The sequence below is a fragment of the Saccostrea cucullata genome, unplaced genomic scaffold, assembly GCF_032062105.1.
Source record: "Saccostrea cucullata isolate Sc308-1 unplaced genomic scaffold, CSIRO_AGI_Scuc_v1 ctg2989, whole genome shotgun sequence".
NCBI classification, from domain to species: Eukaryota; Metazoa; Mollusca; class Bivalvia; order Ostreida; family Ostreidae; genus Saccostrea; species Saccostrea cuccullata.
In genome coordinates, this window is record NW_026934912.1 from 43,506 (window position 1) to 50,181 (window position 6,676).

The window sequence follows — 6,676 nt, forward strand, 5'->3', positions numbered from 1 at the left end:
ACCAGTTTACTATAATTAAAAAGTTTTTAACAAAATTTAGCTCATTGATTAAGTTCTAAAGAAATATACATCTGAATTGATATGAAATTGTCTTTAAATCTAATATTTAGTTAACTTTCTGCTTATCAACATTATATTGCTCATAGGAAAAAAAATGTTTATATTGTGTGTATTTTGATCGATCATCAAATAAAAATTGAATAAAACGTTTTTGTATCTTTTTGATTGATTGATTGTATATTGTCTAACACCCCACTCGAGAATTTTTCACTCACAAAAAAAACGTCACCGTATGGCGGTGAAGGGCTTCAAATTTAGAACTTTACTCATCACGTAGGGCCATTGAGCAGTGAGGGTTTATTTATCGTGCTAACGCGTACGTCTATCGTGACACGGGAACTGCGTTTTTAAGGTCATATCCAAAAGACCCGCGACTTTCACTTCTAGTGCCGAGCGCTTGGCGAACGAACAATCACTACCTGTGTTTACGTACTAGGTTTGACGCAGCGCCGGGAACGAGAACCCAAGCTTGGCCTCCCGACCATTAAGCTACCGTGACCGGTGGCTTTTTTTCTACATTAAAGAGAAATGGATAGAAATGCTTTTCTGTTTGTTTGATGTTTAAAGTCTCTCTCGAGAATTTTTCACTCAAATGGGGACGTCAACACTTGCAGGTGGAGAGCAGAAAAAATTTTCCTATACTCGGTACGTATAATTAGATTCATAGAGTAGTGAGGGATCGTGCCAGCATCTACTGCAAGACGGATCGTCGGTTTATACGGTCTCTTCAGAAGGACCGATCTCCATGTCCTACAGTGGAATTAAAACCCGTAAATGAAGGATCAACTACTTACCCCGCAACTCTGAAATAGATAATTTTATCTTCCTGATCGAACTGATGATTCAACTGTAAGGCTGATATATAATTGTAGCGGAAATATTGCGCGGATTTTTAACTATGGCACTAACAAATTAAACTGTGGTGGGGCCGCCACGTTAAACAGTCTATGTTAAACATTGAAATGTGGAGGACAACTCTTCAACTTTTCAAGCGGCGGTGTAATTATCCAATAGATTCATGTCAAACCTGATGTTCGTGTTAGTATACACGTGTCCCTAAATCACGAAATATGAACGAGTTTAATTTGGATTGGAAAGCTTTCTTGCATTTTTTCTTGAAGGGAAAAGTAAGGTAAAAAAAAATGTAATGAGATAGTTCCAAGCTCGAAGTTGTTAATTTCCTGCACCGGTCAGCTGATATAGAGGAATTGAAAATTGAAAAAAACATAACAATCTATGGGAGTTTTTAAAACCCTTCAACCTTATTAACTGAATGTTAAATTCTTCAGGAATAACTGCCGACGGCGCTGTGCGACATGGTATGCAAAAGTCAAAATGCCTGAAAACATGACCTCACTTCCATTTACAATAAAATTACAGAATGATACATAGGCAACTTAGCCACATATGATCCACATATGCATTGCCTTTCATATGAGGATCATATGTGGATCATATGAGAATCATATGTGGCTAATCATATGAGAATCATATGATTACACATATGTATATCATATGATCGTATTTACATATGATTCTCATATGAAAGGTCCTGCATATGAGAATCATATGTATATTTTGGCAGTGTTCATACGAGAATCATATGAAACTGATCATACGATAATCATATGAAACCGTTTTCACTAATTTGCCCTTGATATACTCAGGTAAAAATCATATGAATATTTTGACAGTGAACATATGAGAATCATATGAATCTGTGATCATATGAGAATCATATGAAACAGTGTTCACTCATCTGCCCTTGTTATACTCAAGTAAAATTGCAATTTTAATAATATATATCAAAAAATAAATTTAAATGTACATTAATTCAAAAGAATTTGTAAGTAATTAATTATATTTGAAGTTCTACTCTGTTTAACCCCCCCCCCTTCCCTTCTAAATAAAAACTTTCACAATTTCCCAGACAAAATTGATAAAGAATAAATTTTAATTTTAATAAATTTTAATTTTTCATTTTAAATCTTTTGGGTTTGGCTTACTTCTTAAGTAAAATTAAAATAATACCGTATTTTTCTCCGGGCCGGTTTTGTCTTTTATCAGATGAATTTATACGTCATTTTTGACGTCACTGATGCAGCAGACGTGTTGAGTGTTTGGAAAAGGCAAGTGATCTGCTAGAAATATTATTTTAAAGACTTTTGATTCATATTGTTTGATATCATTTCATTATGATTACAGGTGCATATGAACTCTCTATATACTCTTATCACTTTCATCATGCATGTAATTGTTAAATCAATGCATTTCGTAAACCTAACGTTCGTGATCTGTAAGTAATTTTGGATAAATTTGTTTCTGAAACAGAATGGATGTAAACATTACAATTTACATGTTAGGCTAAAGGCATTACTACTTTTTAAAATTTGTTTTCGTTTTATTACGTACTGATATGAAAGTGAAAGTAGAAACCTATAGGGTATATTCGATTAAGGTCAAGATCTAGTAAATGAAAGGTGCCTACAGATTTATCAAACTTGAGAAATAATTTCCTTTACTAATGCTTTACAACTTTAGCTTGGTCAAATAAGGTGTTTCGGGTCATAATTTGTAGGTAAACAAGATGAAAAACTGTATTTTAAACTGTCATTTTCAATGAAAAATTAAGAAAACCAGTCATGAGTATGGGAGTTTTTTTCGTATTCAGCAAAGGAAATGTATCCAGATTGCCTACAGTCTCTCAGAAAACGGTAATTAGTATGTTCATGGCATCTTCTTTAAAACAATGTCAAATTTGATATAGCTATCCGGTTTACTTTTCATATGATTTCAAATTGAATGACATGAAAATATCCCATTTTCTACATAATTCTGCTAAAGCCGTAAAGTACGGGAAAAAGAAAGTTGAAATTGATTATGACGTCATAATGGATCTAGCACCGAAAAATTAGTCTCAAGTTATTTACTAGATCTTGACCTTAAGCGACACGGGTTACACGAGTCACTAGAGTTGTAAATAAAACAACCTATCTTCGACACGGGTGATCAACCCGTGACGTCCCGTGTTACGCGAGTATACTCCTCAGTTTACCTGGAGTAACAGGTAAAAAAAATGGCGGGAAGTGAAGTCGCATTGTTAATGCGAAAACTGTTTCTGCATAAATTTGTCCGTAGTAGGACAGTGTTTGTATTAGAAATTTACAACGTCAATGAAAAAAGTCTGCATTATAATTTTGACATCCTTCCCTTTTTTTTAGTTTCTAGGTCAGCCTCTTAAAATTACGTTGTGTTATCATTAACAATCTTTTTTTTTTTTAAAATAAAGAAGTTTTTCCACCTTTTTTTTTTTTTTAAAAAAATCTGCCTATAATTGTTGCCCGAACCCCTGGGACCTGTTTTACAAAAGACCTTACGACTAAAACCAAAAACTTATGTTGATTATAAATTTTTGAAAATTAACTGTTTTGGAAATTGTTACCATAGAAACATTTTAAATTCTTTTCAAGAAGAATAAAATCGCAGAATTAAATTTTGGTCTTAGATGTAAGTTCTTTTGTAAAACGGGCCCCTTGATTACAAAAATGTGTTATAGATGCATATTGATTCACTTATAAGAATTATTTTTATAGATTTAACAATCGCAGCATAGATATGTCGTGTTAATTACCTTATGAAGTTAAATTATTATTATTAATAATTCAGTTTTAAGATAATTACAGGATCAAATGTGAGAGCAATTGCAGTTACATTCATATATTACAATGCAATCTTATAAATATGGAGGTCGGGTCCCCAGAACCTACCGATTCTTTGTTTACAATAAATGTAATAAGTATATAGAAATTACCTTTTCAGCCTTTAATTACAATAATAAATTCATGCGTATTTTTTCAAAAAAAACATTTTAGTTGAAATATTGAACATTATTTATACAGACTCAAAATCCACAGCCATGTAAGACCATGAAATAAACATATTAGCTCAAGTTCTTTCCAACCTGCGTCACATTTTTGGTAAAGGTATATGTCTCTCACATCCTATGACTAAAGCTATACTAATAAAAAAATGTCAGCTAGGGTACTTTTCTGACCAATTATTATACCCCGTGCAAAATGTTACGGGGGGAGAGAATACAGGCACGTAGCAGCTGGTGGAAGCGCTCCCCACACTTTTTTCCCCAAGCATCTCTTTACCTTTATAAAATTCTTCATTGAAAGACCACCGATAGCTTCCTCCCCCTTTTTGTTACAGTAAAGCCCAGTGGCGTAGCATCGTTTTTGAAAGTGGGGGGTGTAGAGGCTAACTTTTTTTAGTGTCAACTACTTTCAGTACCAATTCTAATACTTCATTTGCGGTACATCACTAAAACTGGAGGGGGGCCAACCAGGTTTTCAATTAACATTTGCTATAGTATAGGTAAGGTTGGGAAAAAAGTGGGGGGCAGGCCCCCCCCCTGGCCCCCCTGTTGCTACGCCCCTGAAGCCAAGCAAGGGTGAAGTCGTCTTGTATGAATAAATTTTGGTGCTGAGGGAATTGGGACCTACATCCCTCTCCTCTAACTAAAGAGGAGTTTCGTCTTTTTTCTCTGGCCTTGCCCCCCCCCCCCCTTCAAAAACGATGGTACGTCACAATAATATATTGACATATATGTATGTGAAGACATTCTTATTCCACTTTTTTTTATCTTAATAAGAGGAGGTATTGACTTGTTAAAAATATTGCAAGGATAAATAATCTAAAATACATGTTGTATCTGTAAAAAATACATTTTTCTGCACAAGTAATTATCTGCTTTTCTTTATTTGATTATTGGATATTGTTTGTTAATCAATTGTTTGTCCTGTTCAAACCAGATATACAGGGATATACTGTTTTCCCCGCCATTTTATACAAACACTAAACAACACGAGATGTTTTATTTAGATCACTAGAGTTCAGTCAGTGAGCATGCGCATATTTAACACTAGTGCGACACGGGTTGTCTTAATCGAATACACTCATAGGGTATATTCGATTAAGCGACACGGGTTACACGAGTCACTAGAGTTGTAAATAAAACAACCTATCTTCGACACGGGTGATCAACCCGTGTTACGCGAGTATACTCCTCAGTTTACCTGGAGTAACAGGTAAAAAGAATGGCGGGAAGTGAATTCGCATTGTTAATGCGAAAACTGTTTCTGCATAAATATGTCAGTGTTTGTATTAAAAATTTACAACGTCAATGATAAAAGTCTGCAATATAATTCTGACACCCCCTTTTTATTTTTTAGTTTTAAGGTCAACCTCTTAAAATTACTGTTGCTTTATCATGGACAGTTTTTGATTTTTTTTTAAAGTCGCTTGGTCCGATTCTAATCGCTAAAAAATACATTCGTTTTTTCTTCTTGAAAAATAATTGTCCATAAATTATTTCACTTTTTGTCAAATTATATCCCCAAAGTCTTTTTCTTTTAAAAGATATCAAAATTCAAAAGTTAAAAAAATAATTTTTGTTAGGTCACACAAAAAATAATCCTATGTTTACATCGCGTGAAATCACCTTCGAAAAATTAAATTTGTCGCTTACATGTATATCTCACGAAGAACGAACCCGAGCATATTATTTTAGTACATGTACTTATACCTGCACACGAGCAATATTTTAGCTTTCGTTACTAATCTTCCTTTAAAAAATATCCGACTTTCCTTTATTCTTTAAATATGCATATTAATATAAAAATTACTGTGGATTACATTCAATGACTTAGCTACCACTAATGGAGAAAATAGTCGGGTTTGCATTACTTTCATCATTAGATAAAACCGAAAAATTTATTTTTTGCAAGGGTGACTTCACAACAGATCTTAACTTCCTGTCAGGAACTTCTGTTTGTCAATAAGGTTTTTGATCTATGTTTTCCACGTAAGGATTGTTGTAATAAACTAGTAAATTAATCTTATAATTTATTTTTATATCTTATGTATGTAATGACGTACTTTTATTGTGTAAGATAATATATGCTTGTTTCGGATCAAGCGGCTTTAAAGTTTATCCAGCTTTTTTTAAATCTGCCTATAATTATTGCCCGAACCTCTAAATCCCGTTTTACAAATGAACTTACGACAAAAACCAAAAACTTATGTTGATTATAAATTTTTGAAAATTAACTGTTATGGAAATTGTTACCATAAAACATTCTAAATTCTTTTCAAGAAGAATAAAATCGCAAATAATTTCTGGACTTTGTGATATGCACCTAAATACCGGTCTTAAGGCCGCAGAATCATAATACATATTTACCCCCCCCCCCCCCCCCCCCAAAAAAAAAAAAGAAAAAAATTGTGATATACTCAGTAGTGCGCGGGGTATATCGATAAAATCGCATATCCCTTGTAATAAATTTATTTTTATTTATATTTTATTTTAAAATTCTAATTACTTGTTTGTTTGTTTATTTATTTTTGCTTGTCAAAAAATTATGGAGACTTAACATCTGTGAGATTTGATGCCCCCCCCCCCTTTGAAAAAAAAGATATTGGGGGATGTCTGTGCTTACATTATCCCCTATAACTTTTTAAAAATTAATTTAGGTCCTCACTAACAAATTAATTCTATACTAATCCATTCCTACTATAGCTATATATTTTTGTCCCTTCACAAAGCCGTGTT